The 14,149-nt window shown below is 42.1% G+C and overlaps 1 protein-coding gene across 12 annotated transcripts in view; it reads left to right on the plus strand.

Annotated features, from left to right (window-relative positions):
* The window catches only part of SLC4A4 (solute carrier family 4 member 4), a 375,082-nt gene that overhangs the window by 39,945 nt on the left and 320,988 nt on the right, over positions 1-14,149 (plus strand). The gene's annotated exons all lie outside the window — the stretch shown is intronic.

A 14,149-nucleotide genomic window follows, 5' to 3' on the forward strand; every position in this document is an offset into this window, starting at 1 on the left:
CTGTACCTCCCACTCCCCTGATTCTTTATATTTACATGCCTCCCTCAACCCCAATTCATTAAATCATGTCCCCTTTCTCTCCCACTCCCATCCTCAATACAGCATCATTTGCTCTCCCCACTCTCAATTCATTATCATTTGATCTCCCATACAATGGTAAGGGCAGTCATGCCCTGATGGTGGTCCTGGCTATTGTACTTGATTCACAATTTGCAGAAAAGGATATCATCTAATCATTCATTAAACAGGCTAGCCAAATTAACATTACATAGAAGCAAAAGTAAGTTTGTGTACCAGGGTCAGGTTATTTTTGCATGAAGCTGAACCGTGGGCCACAAGAATCAGTTACTGGAGGGCCTTTGCCAACCCAGTCCGATACTGTATGCATACAACCCATGCTAATGCCATCCAAGGCTGTCAATGTAACCACAGTGTCTGCCTTCCTTGCTGACTATGAAGCATGAGGCAAAGCTTCCAGCATTGACAAAGGTTGTGTAAAAGATTATGTATATTAAAATAAATTTTGGGTGGTGGTATGAGCCCCAAGATACCTGGGGCTTATAGATCTTTCTGCAGCCCATAAAGAACAGTTTATGTCATGTCTTATGTTCCACCACCATTACACCTCTATAGGATGACATTTCTAATGTTGTTTTCTGATGTGTAGAGTGCACATTTTATCAGTAGCAATTTATAAGGTGTATCTAGCATAGTTGATGCTCTCGTAACCCTTTCAAGACTTGGTGGTTTCATATTTTTGCCCTTTTTCTTCCTACCCTTCTTCCAAGAGACATACTTTCACATAACTTTCTTATTTCTTCATCAAAGGCTTGTTTTTGTGGGACAAGTTGTAGTTTTGTGTGACATCATTGATTTTTCAATATATTATGCTGAAAAATGTGAAAAGATGGGCTAAAATGAAAACAAACTTAACTATAATATTATTTTGGGGTTTTGTTTTTATGGTGTTCCGTCTGGCTTAAAAATGACCAGACAATATGATTTTCCAGGTCAGTAATATTACAGCGATACAAAACTTAGAAAACATTTTTTTATATTTTAGCCTTTAACAATTTTCTGAAGCTGGAAAAAATAAATTGGTTGTGTTGCCGTTTTCTGAAAACTGCATTGTTTTTATTTTTCTGTTGATGGAGTTGTGCGAGGGATTGTTTTTTTTGTGCTGAGCTGTAGTTTTATTGATACTATTTTGGAGTACATATGATGTTTTATTTGCTTTTAATTGTATTTTTGGGGTACTGAGGTGAGCAAATAAATGGTAATTCTGGTGTTTAATTTTTTGGAATATACTGTAGTGTTAAAATTATATATTTTGATTGGTCTTTTACAGACATGATGATATCAAATATTTTTTAACATTAATTATTGAATGGGGTAAAAGGTAGTGATTTGAACTTCAACTTAGTTTTACAATATTTTCAAGGGTTCAACATTGATTCCTTAGGAAACTTGAACCTGCGATCATTTCATCGTTCATACTGTGTACCACAATATTGCAATGCATGGTTTAGCTGACATTTCTCCTATGAATCCCAGCCCACAGCTGTGTTGTTGGGAGGAGAGGATAGGAGTTTGATGTGAGTCGATGTTTTGCATATGGGCAAACAAGCCTTTTAGGTGCTTTGATACAATTGGTTAGACTGATGATTGATCTTCATTAGTGTTGAGCATTCCGATACTGCAAGTATCGGGTATCGGCCGATACTTGCTGTATCGGAATTCCGATACCGAGATCCGATATTTTTGTGATATCGGGTATCGGTATCGAAACAACATTAATGTAAAAATGTGTAAAAGAGAGAATTAAAATAAAAAATATTGCTATACTCACCTCTCCGACGCAGCCTGCACCTTACCGAGGGAAGCGGCAGCGTTCTTTGTTTAAAATTTGCGCTTTTCTTTCCTTTACGTGAGTCCCGGCTTGTGATTGGTTGCGTGCCGCCCATGTGACCGGGACGCAACCAATCACAGCAAGCCGTGACGTAATTTCAGGTCCTTCAGGATTTTAAAATTACGTTCCGGCGTTGTGATTGGTTGCGTCGCAGTCACATGGGCGACGCAACCAATCACAGCAAGCCGTGACGTAATTTCAGGTCCTTAAGGATTTTAAAATTACGTCCCGGCTTTGTGATTGGTTGCGTCGCAGTCACATGGGAGACGCAACCAATCACAAGCCGGGAGGCTGGACACGCGCCCATTTTAAAAAGCGCGCGTGTCCAGCCTCCCGTGACGTCACGGCTTGTGATTGGTTAATGGCGGCCATGTTGCCGGGACGCGGACCAATCACAGCAAGCCGTGACGTAATTTCGTCACGGCTTGCTGTGATTGGTCCGCGTCCCGGCAACATGGCCGCCCTGACCAATCACAAGCCGGGACTTCACGTAACCAAGTAAAAGCGCGAATTTTAAACAAACAACGCTGCCGGTTCCCTCGCTGAGGTCCAGGCTGCGTCGGAGGGTGAGTATAGCGATATTTTTTATTTTAATTCTTTCTTTTACACATTTATATGGATCCCAGGGTCTGAAGGAGAGTTTCCTCTCCTTCAGACCCTGGGAACCATCAGGAATACCGTCCGATACTTGAGTCCCATTGACTTGTATTGGTATCGGGTATCGGTATCGGATTGGATCCGATACTTTGCCGGTATCGGCCGATACTTTCCGATACCGATACTTTCAAGTATCGGACGGTATCGCTCAACACTAATCTTCATACTTAATCCATATCTATTATGCCCATTATTAAAGGGAATCTGTCAGCATGTTTTTGTTATGTAATCTGAGAGCACCAAGATGTACTTACTGGGCTGTGTTTTGTTTTTTCAATACAATCATTGTTTTACCAGCAGGAGATTATTACTACAGGACTATGTATCACACGTCTCCTAGTCCAGCCACACCCCCAGCACTGATTAGCAGCTCTCTGTCACTATACAATGTACACAGAAAGCTGTGGTGTGGTTGTACACAGCTTAACAACTGAGCTCTGGTAAATCTGCAACAGAGAATCTGTGATTCTATTATAACCGCTGCACCCAATAAACTAACCGATGCATCGCTGGAATCAATGACTCCAGTTTGGACTTGGAAAATAGGCTTAAAAATGATGATATGGCCAAAATATTCACTTGCCTAATAATTCTGTGTGCAATGTGAAACACTGATATATGGTGCTGCACCTTACAGACATCACAATCTTCATTCCCTATCAGTATGTTTTTTTAAGTATGAGAGGAAACCAAAGAAACCCGCAAGAAAACCATGTAAACACAGGGAGAACATACAAACCCTATGCAGATGTTCTCCTTGGTCTGATTTGTACCCAGGTCCCCATTGCTGCTGACAACGCTGCTAATCATTGAAGAATCCATCAATAAATTTCCATCAGAGTCCAACAGTCATGCTTTTTCTAAGTGGCTTCTCTATTAGGAAGTTCCTTCTTTCATTGCTTGATGCTACATAAAACAGGAACTTCCAGATATAAACAATGACTTACTATTCGGACAGAGCAGTGCGGCAGTACTGTTTGCGATATTTTATTTACGAGGTGGAGATGAAATACTATGGACCAATTCATTAAGATTGGCATTTCATACATCAAGCCCTAAAAGCAGGGGCTGACTGGCCCAGGTGGCAAAGAGGCAAATGCCCCCCGGGCCGCTCCCCCAGCAGCTGTTCAGGGCCGGCTGCCTGGTGGTGGCTACAGCCACACAGCAAATTGTGCGCAGCCATGTCTGCTGTACTGTGACGTGGCTGGCAGCAGACACAGCCGCATCACAGTTAGCACACACGTCTGCGCTGGGGCCAGGAGCTATGCTTGGCTGTCACCTTGACGGCTGCACAGCTACTGCTCCCTTCATGTTCTCTTATACTTCCAGGTTAGCTGTTGGACATGCGCGATGGCGTCCTCACGCACACGCCGACATGACCCGAATGCTAGGAGCAGAGAGGCACTGCATGGGAGCGACTGGTGAGGTAAGTATGAAGAACTTTTTTGTTTTCTTTATAAAATAAATTTAATGGTGGGTAACTGCAAGTTATGAAGTGAGGGGTGTAAGGAGGCTGCACATGATAGAATTTGTGGGTTAAAGGAGACTGCACATGATGGAGTGAGGGGGTAAGTGGGGCTGCACATGAAGGTTGAGTGGGGCTGTACATGGAGTGGGGCTGCACATGATGAAGGGGAGTGGGGCTGCACATGATAGTTTAGTGGATAAAGGAGACTGCACATGATGAAGTGGGGAGAGCGGGGCTGTACATGATGGAATGGGGCAGCACATGAAGGGGGATTGTGCATGATGAAGGGGGAGTGGGGCTGTACATGAAGTGGGGGGTAAGGGGGACTGCACATGATGAAGTGGGGGGTAAGGGGGACTGCACATGAAGTGGGGGTAATGGGGACTGCACATGATAAAGTGGAGTGTAAGATGGACTGCACATGAAGTGGGGGGTAAGGGTGACTGCACATAATGAAGTGGGGGGTAAGGGGACTGCACATGATGAAGTGGGGGGTAAGGGGACTGCACATGATGAAGTGGGAGAAGGGGACTGCAGGACTGCACATGATGAAGTGTGTCTGATGTGGGACTGCTCATGATGAAATGGAAGGGGGATAGGGGGTTGCAAATGATGAAGGGTCACTGCAGATGAAGTGAGGGGGTAATCGGGGACTGCAATGAATGAAGTAAGGGGACTTCAAATTAAAGTGGGGGGACTGCAAAATTATAAATTCAGTGTGAGGGACAGGGGACAGCAATTTAATTGAAGGTGGGGAGAGCAAATGATCAATTGAAGAGGGTGGGGAGAGCAAATGATGATCTAGGGGAAGAACAAATAATGAATTTTAAGGGTGGGGAAGTAAATGATGTATTGAAAGGGGGGTAGAGCAGTTGATAATGAATAAAGAGTAGGAGAGAGAAAGACATGACAATGAATTGGGGTGGGAGGGGCATGTAACTATAATGAATCGGGGTTAGGGTTAGGGTGGTACATAGTGCAGGGCGTTGAGGATGAAGTGACTGGTAATGCATTGGGGGAAAGAGTACAGGTGCTAATTAATTTATATATTAAATGGGGAAAGTGGCTATTTATAGTTAGTGGGTCCACAGTGGTGGATTATAATTTATATTTCGAATGGTCAGTTAATAATAATAATTATAATAATTTTATTTCTATAGTGCCAACACTTTACATTTTAGAGGGGACTTGTACAGACAATGGACATTAAGCATAACAATAAACACATAGATCAACAGATACCAAAAGGAATGAGGGCCCTGCTCGCAAGCTTACAATCTATGAGGTTGCATAATAACCAATTATATATTTTGTGGGTGCACTCTGTATTCAGATGTCTAGTGTACACCATGTTCCAAATTATTATGCAAATTGGATTTAAGTGTCATAAAGATTTAATTGTTTTGTTTTTCAAATAAACTCGTGGATGGTATTGTGTCTCAGGGCTCAATGGATCACTGAAATCAATCTTAAACACATGTGATCATTAGTTTTCCAGGTGATTCTAATTAAAGAAAAACTACTTAAAAATTATGTTCCACATTATAAAGCAGACCACAGGTTTCAAGCAAAATGGGAAATAAAAAGGATCTCTCTGCTGCTGAAAAGCATTAAATAGTGCAATGCCTTGGTCAAAGTATGAAAACATTAGATATTTCACGAAAACTTAAGAGTGATCATCATACTGTGAAGAGATTTGTGACTGAAACAGAGCACAGACAGAGTTCATGCAGATAAAGGCATAATGAGGAAGGTTTCTGCCAGACAAATTCATTGGATAAAGAGAGCAGCTGCCAAAATACCATTACAAAGCAGCAAATAGTTATTTGAAGCTGCTGGTGCCTCTGGAGTCCTTCGAACCTCAAGGTGTAGGATCCTTCAAAGGCTTGCTGTGGTGCATAAACCTACTATTCGGCCACCCCTAAACAGTGTTCACAGGCCGAAACGGTTGCAGTGGGCCCAGACACACATGAAGACTGATTTCCAAACAGTCTTGTTTACTGATGAGTGTCGAGCAACCCTGGGTGGTCCAGATGGATGGAGTAGTGGATGGTTGGTGGATGGCCACCATGTCCCAACAAGGCTGCAACGTCAGCAAGGAGATGGAGGAGTAATGTTTTGGGCTGGAATCATGGGGAAACAGCTGGAAGGGCCCTTTAAGGTACCTGAAGGTTTGAAAATGACCTCGGCAAAGTATATAGAGTTTCTGACTGACAACTTTCTTCCATGGTATAAAAATCATCTTCATGCATGTCAATGCACCATCTCATGCTGAAAAGAATAAATCTGAGTCATTGGCTGCTATGGGCATAAAAGGAGATAAACTCATGGTATTGCCACCATCTTCCCCGGACCTCAACCCTATACAGAACCTTTGGAGTATCATCAAGCAAAAGATCTATGAGGGTGAGAGGCAGTTCACATCAAAACAGCAGCTCTGGGAGGCGATTCTGACTTCATGCAAAGAAATACAAGCAGAAACTCTCCAAATACTCACAAGTTCAATGGAGGCGAGAATTGTGAAGGTGATAACAAAGAAGGGTTCCTATGGTAACATGTGACTTGGCCTGTTAGGATGTTTTGGAGTTAAATAGCTTTTTTGTTCAGTGAATGTGACCTCCTAATGCTGCATATTCCACAAATTATCATTTTCAGTTCTTTAAAACAGATCAAATGTTTAGAAATTCTACTGTGCCTAATAATTTGGAACAGTGCATTTTGAGTTTTTATTCATTTTGGAGATTATACTGTTATCATTGGGAGGTTTCTCCAATAAAATTCGATGTATACTCTAACGGGTGATGACTTTTATTAGACTGACTGTCATTTGCACCGACCATTTAGGAAAATCTGAGAAAAATATAATTTGCATAATAATTTGGAACATGGTGTAGAAGAAAGGGAAAAAGTGGGGAATGTGGTCTGGAAGCCGTGCTCTAGGTAACTGTGTTATTTTATGCAGAGACGAGTCCTGGCTGGAAGAAGTGATGGCAGTCTGTGCTGGATGAAAATGAAAAGCAAAGATCAAGGACTTCAGCTAGAGACGTCACTAGTGAGTCAGTGTATTACCTGTACACTGACACTATACACTGTATACTATATACAAAGCTCCTATGTATAATGTCACTGGCAGTGGTGATCACTGTATTACCTGTACACTGACACCTTATACAGATCTCCTGTGTATAATGTCACCAGTGATCACTGTAATATCTTTACACTGACCGTAAATACAGAGTTCCTGTATACAATGGCACTTAGTGTTGTGCTTTTTTAAAATTAATGATCAGTATTGTAGTATACAAGTAGTAAAAGTTGTACACTCCCTGACAGAAGTAATGTCGCTTATCCATGTTATGTAAATAAAAGCTTATAACCAGAAGTTAAATTCATCCATTGGTTGCATAAATTATTCTTTTGAAAGCTGAAACCTTCCAAAATGTGGTTTAGGTTAAGAAAATAAATTGACATCAATGCAGAAATATTGATCAGTTAATGGACACAGAATGGTCAGATTTTAGCAAGACAAAAGTTTTGTCGCCTGGTCATATAATGCACCCAATCCTAGATTACATCCCCACCTGTGCTCAGTAAATGATCGGTTATTTAGTGTGTGTGTATAAAAAGAAACCCAGCACCCCAGACCTTCATTTGCACTGCAACTTGAGCTCTTGACAACATGCCAAAAATAAACCCTGCGACCAAAGCCTGGATTATCAAGAGGCTGAAGACCAGATCCACTGCAGAGGTGGCGGGCACCTTTAATGTGTCTCAGCGTCAAGTACAAAGAATTAAAAAAAAGATTTGAAGAGACTGGATGTCACGGGGGCACTGGGTAGACTACAGCTGATTACCCGGACCCCGCAAGACAACTGCTCACAAGGAATGTTTGTTGGTTAGAAAATCCAAAGCAAGCCCCTCTTCCACAGCAGTAGAGCTCCAACAGGTCTGGTCACCTCAAGTCCCTGTGTCAACTAGTTAAATTCACCGCACGTGACACGCCGATCATTAGCAAGGTGCGGGAGCGCCGCTTGTCATAACAGACACTGCAGGTCCACACTACTGGACAGGATCTTCCATAGGCGGACATTTAGATTACAATAGAGCTTATATTGCACCGCTGGGACTTTCCGCCTTCTCTGTGTATCACTATCTTAGCTGGAACAAGCGATTACGTGACAAAGGCTCTGGTTGAGCTGAAACGTTGTATATAAAAAATCGCAGATGCTGTAATATTCTGTTACACTCCCAGTTTATGTATACTAAATTTATACCAGACTTTGCATAAGAAACCTAGAGAGAGTGCAGTGAATTTAACTTTTACTGTTATTCTGGGCCATTGGTCCGTTACACCAGCACCTCACCATATTAAGGCTGAGTGCACACCTAAACCTTTACCTGTGTCAACTAGAACAGTTTGTAGGATTCTGTCTCAAAATGGCCTCCATGGTCGAATCAGTGCCCAGAAGCCAGCACTAACAAAAGGCAAATAAAAAACCGTGTGGCATTTGCAAACTCCCACAGCCTGCTAAATAGATGGACGCTGGAAAAGTGGCAGAAGATGGATTTCTCTTCAGTAGAATTACACCACAGCTGCCACAAACACTGCAGGAGACCTACTGGAGCCCGTATGGATCCAAAATACACCCAGAAGACAGTTAAAGGGAACCTATCACCCCGTTTTTTTCGGTATGAGATAAAAATACTGTTAAATATGGCCTGAGCTGTGCATTACAATAGTGTAGTTTGTGGACCCCGATTCCCCACCTATGCTGCCGAAATACGTTACCAAAGTAGTCATTTTCGCCTGTCAATCAGGCTGGTCAGGTCGGATGGGCGTGGCTTCTTCCCCCAGATATTGCGTAGTTTTCCGTTGGTGGCGTAGTGGTGTGCGCATGTCCAACGTCCCCAATCCTGCACGGGGGGGTGAAAATAGCAGCGATGTCCGTTATTCCATTGGTGGTCGGTGGGCGCGGCCATCTTCCTTTGGCCGCGCGTGCGCAGAAGCGGCGCTCTGCTGGCCGCAGCTTCAGGAAAATGGCCGCCGCGATCTCCATCTGCGCACGCGCGGCATCCCGCGGCCATTTTCCTGAAGCCGCGGCCAGCAGAGCGCCGCTTCTGCGCACGCGCGGCCAAAGGAAGATGGCCGCGCCCACCGACCACCAATGGAATAACGGACATCGCTGCTATTTTCACCCCCCCGTGCAGGATTGGGGACCTTGGACATGCGCACACCACTACGCCACCAACGGAAAACTACGCAATATCTGGGGGAAGAAGCCACGCCCATCCGACCTGACCAGCCTGATTGACAGGCGAAAATGACTACTTTGGTAACGTATTTCGGCAGCATAGGTGGGGAATCGGGGTCCACAAACTACACTATTGTAATGCACAGCTCAGGCCCTATTTAACAGTATTTTTATCTCACACCGAAAAAAACGGGGTGATAGGTTCCCTTTAAATTTGGTGGTTGAAAGATCATGGTCTGGGGTTACATTCAGTATGGGGGTGTGCGAAACATTTGCAAGGTGGAAGGCAATATCAATAGCCTAAAATATCAAGAAGTATTAGCTACCGCTTATATTCCAAATCATAAAAGAGGTCAAATTCTGCAGCAGGATGGTGCTCCATCTCATACATCCATCTCTACAACAAAGTGTCCTCCAGGCAAAAAAGATCAAGGTGCTCAAGGACTGGCCAGCCCAGTCACCAGACATGAACATCATTGAGCATGTTTGGGGAAGGATGAAAGAGGAAGCTTGGAAGACAAAACCAAAGAATGTAGATGAGCACCACAACTTCATTCATCAATGTTATGCAACATATATTTGTATTTTAAGTTAATTATTTGTCTGTGGGCAACAAAAATGTTGTCTTGCCAAAATCTGTCCATTCTGTGTCCATTAACTGATCAATATTTCTGCTTTGATAACAATTTATTTTCTTAACCTAAATCACATTTTGGAGGGTTCCAGCTTTCAAAAGAATAACTTATACAACCAATGGATGAATTTAACATCAAGTTATAAGCTTTTATTTACATAACATGGATAAGCGACATAACTTCTGTCAGGGAGTGTATGGTGGCATCATTGGTCTTTGTATAGAATGTAGTTTCATGTAGAGGTAATGGTGATATTATAATATTATGAATTCTCTGTGTAGTGGTGATAGTACTAGGCACTGTGTAGCTGTATTGTTGTATGTTTGTAAGTAAGCTCCGTTATGGCACCACATCTAAGCAATAAGCTTGGTTCTGGTACTCTATCAACGTAGTAATCTAGATTATGGTACTGTATGTATGTCGTAATCTCAGTTCTGCTCCAGTTTCTATGTAGCAGACTTGTTTCCATGTAGTAGACTTATTAAGCTCGGTTCAGCTCCTTTATCTCTGTAGTAAGCTCGGTTCTGCTCCCATATCTCTGCAGTAAGCTCGGTTCTGCTCCCATATCTCTGTAGTAAGCTTGGTTCTGCTCCCTTCTCTCTCTAGTAAGCTTGGTTCTGATCCCTTATCTCTGTAGTATGCTAGGTTCTGCTCCCTTATCTCTGTAGTAAGTTTGGTTCTGCTCCCATATCTCTGTAGTAAGGTCGATTCTGTTCCAATATCTCTGCAGTAAGCTCGGTTCTGCTCCCATTTCTCTGCACTAAGCTCGGTTCTGCTCCCATATCTCTGTAGTAAACTTGGTTCTGCTCCCATATCTTTGCACTAAGCTCGGTTCTGCGTCCATATCTCTGTAGTAAGCTCGGTTCTGTTCCCATATCTCTGTAGTAAGCTCGTTTCTGCTTCCTTATCTCTGTAGTAAGCTCGTTTCTGCTGCCATATCTCTGTAGTAAGCTCGGTTCTGTTCCCCTATCTCTGTAGTAAGCTTGGTTCTGCTCCCATATCCTTGTTGTTAGCTCGGTTCTGCTCCCATATCTCTGTAGTAAGCTCGGTTCTGCGCCCATATCTTTGCAGTAAGCTCGGTTCGGCTCCCATATCTCTGAATCTAGTAAGTTCAGTTCTGCTCCCATATCTCTATAATAATCTCTGTTCTGCTCCCATATCTCGGTAGTAAGCTCTGTTCTGCTCACATATCTCTGTAGTAAGCTCCGTTCTGTTCCCATATCTCTGGAGTAAGCTCGATTCTGCTCCCATATCTATGCAGCAAGCTCCGTTCAGTTCCCATATCTGTGTACCAGCCTGTTTTTAAAGCCTGTTATCTCTGCTACTTTAATGCAGTGGCCAGATATAAGCAGGGAAAAGGAGGGCCACCGCAACACGAGGGCCACTGCCTTGTGATTGCCCCCCAGGCTGAAAATTGCCAGCCAGCCCCTGCCTAAAAGGCATATGCAGGAGTAAGATGTGCCGATTTCATTAGGAGCCGTACACTACTTACAGAATTCCTCACCTCATATCAGGGGCGTGCACCTCACCAGAAATATTACTCCAGTCAGAGAATGCCACCTCTTTTGCAAAACTTACTTGGGGGGCACAGTCACTCCTGTCTTGCCCCAGCTCCTCCCCAGCTCTGCCCATTTTGGTGGACCTGCCCGAAGCTGGTGTGAAAACCCCCCAAATCACAACTTTTTGCACACCAGTGTGTTGTGCAAAACTTTTGCAACTTTTCAAAAATGTTTTACACCAGTTTCCTCAAAACTTTAATGTATCAACCCCTATGTGTTTCTACTATTATTTCTTTGGAGATACTAGGATATAGTACTAGGATATAGTACTATCTGTTTTTACTTTTTTTGATATCAGAAACAGGAATATAAAATTATCTGTGGCCACTTCATTTACTGGGGAAATAAAATAAGGCAGTACGTATGTGATTTCATTATTTACTGAAAGAGATAGAATTCTAGTACTATCTATATCTACATAATTTATAGTGAGAGACAGCGAGACCATTCTACTTAAGACAGAGATTATCAAAAGCCTTCCTCAACAATGAGCTGGTACCTCACAGTTTATAAAGCACTCATTTAAGATATATTGTTCCCCCTAGTAAGTCCACCCTGCTGCACTGAACCCCAAGAATTAAAGATATAGTCTTGCAGTTGCGTAAGCTTTTGCTGTGCAATGGTTCTCTGCTAAAACAAGAGCATATTGTTTTCATGTAATTATTGTTTTGTACATGTTCCAATAATATAGCTAATGGAACTTTTAAAGAAGCACCCCTCTCACCTCTCCTAAATGTGTCTTCAATGTAGTGCTGATGCATGATAATACTTACCGATTGAGGTGTTCCCCAGTTTCCAGCACCGCTTCAGTCATCTACTGGATCATGTGACCACTCCTCTTCTTTGCCGGTGCACACAGGGACTGTTGTGTGGTGCGGTGCTATTTCCACCAGTGCAATTCTATGGAGCCTTACAAGGAGACTTCATAGACTTACATTAAGAAATTGACTTCTCGTAGACACATACACCTCTGTGTAATTTAGAAGAGGAATGGTCTCACTGGAAAGATGGCGGTCAGTATGTATTTTTATTGTATCGGCACTACATTACAGATACATTTAGGGAGGGTTCCGAATAGTTTTTTGGCAGTGATCACTTTGTTACATCACTATTGAAGAATAGCCAAGTGGTCTTTCACCAAGGGAAATGATTCAGTTGAGACCCTGTTTCCAAATTCTAAAAAATGGTGGAATAATACCTCAAGTCCTGAAGCCGGGAAATATCCAAATAAACCAAGACTAAGTACAACATAGTCTACAATGTAGAGAAGGAGGCAGGACCTCAAAAAATTCTAAACAAAGAGTTGTATTGATGTTCACAAACTGACATGTCTCACTGCAACTCATTTTTTTCAAACATGCTTGAAATGCCAAAATGTTGCATCGTGTGATCTTCATTATTACTCTTCATATGTAATTAGCACTACCTTCGTCTGTACCTTATGAAGTACTGTATGTCTCCAAATTCTGCCAATTTCTTATTGTTATCTTTGGCATGGCGCAGCACTTGGTGAACTCACTCCTCACCCGTCCCCTAGATATGCTTTTGGTTAAGTTACATATGAAAAATGAGAATATGATAGTATTAAAAGAAAAAAAAATAGATCTGGACAACTCTACTTGATATCTTTAATAGACAAAGCAAAGAACACTGATATCGATAACTTACCAAAAATCTTTATGACAGCAACAGTCAGCATTACTATCTTCTTTTGATCTTCCAGACAAAGCTGAAGATGACCTTTTGACATTACGAATCTGAGGTCACATTATCCTGCAATTGGCCGACTACCATAAAAGTCCCTTATCCTGGCATAATGCCAGGCATGTCAGATTATATTATACTTCTTCTATTGCATTCACATTGTGTGATGAACACAAATAGGACTTCAGGGTTTCCTTCACTCGTATACTATTTGCCGTGGTCCAGCAGCAGGATTCTCATCATAGATTTTTACTCTTCTGATTATTCTGCTCTTTAATGACAACCATTTCCACTTTATCAAATTGATTCATTCATTAGTTTAGACTTTCACATTGGCATCAGTCCATAAATATCCGCTTTCATGAAAGCCGCACAAGCTCAAATGTCCATCTGATCTGTTATATAAGACAGAAGAGGCTTTCTGCCAAAAAGGTGAATTTTCAGTCACCCATATTTCAATATGAGTGACTGTTGGTAAAATATCCTATCATATCTCTGTCTACTTTCACTTGGCTAGTTTGGTATTTTCTCAGTCACATACTATGCAGCTTTTACTTGCTTCTTATGCCATATACATTTCTAAATTAAAACCTAAAACCAAATATTATCACAACATAGTAACTTAATAATAAATCCATGCAGTTACATAATAATACCGCTAATCAAGAATAAAATAATACCTCCACACAAAAAATCCATAATGCCTCTGTGAAGGATGGGAGGTTTTAAGGATATGTGCACACGTCAGGATTTCTTGCAGAAATTTCCTGAAGAAAACCGGAAATTTTCTGCAGGAAATCCGCATTTTTTTTTTGCGTTTTTTCCCATTTTTTTTCGCATCTTTTTTAGCATTTTGCAAGCGTAATTAGCTTGCAGAATGCTAAAGTTTTCCAAGTGATCTGTAGCATCGCTTGGAAAACTGACTAACAGGTTGGTCACGCTTGTCAAACATAGTGTTTGACAAG

Source organism: Ranitomeya variabilis, chromosome 1 (assembly GCF_051348905.1).
Source record: "Ranitomeya variabilis isolate aRanVar5 chromosome 1, aRanVar5.hap1, whole genome shotgun sequence".
NCBI lineage: Eukaryota > Metazoa > Chordata > Amphibia > Anura > Dendrobatidae > Ranitomeya > Ranitomeya variabilis.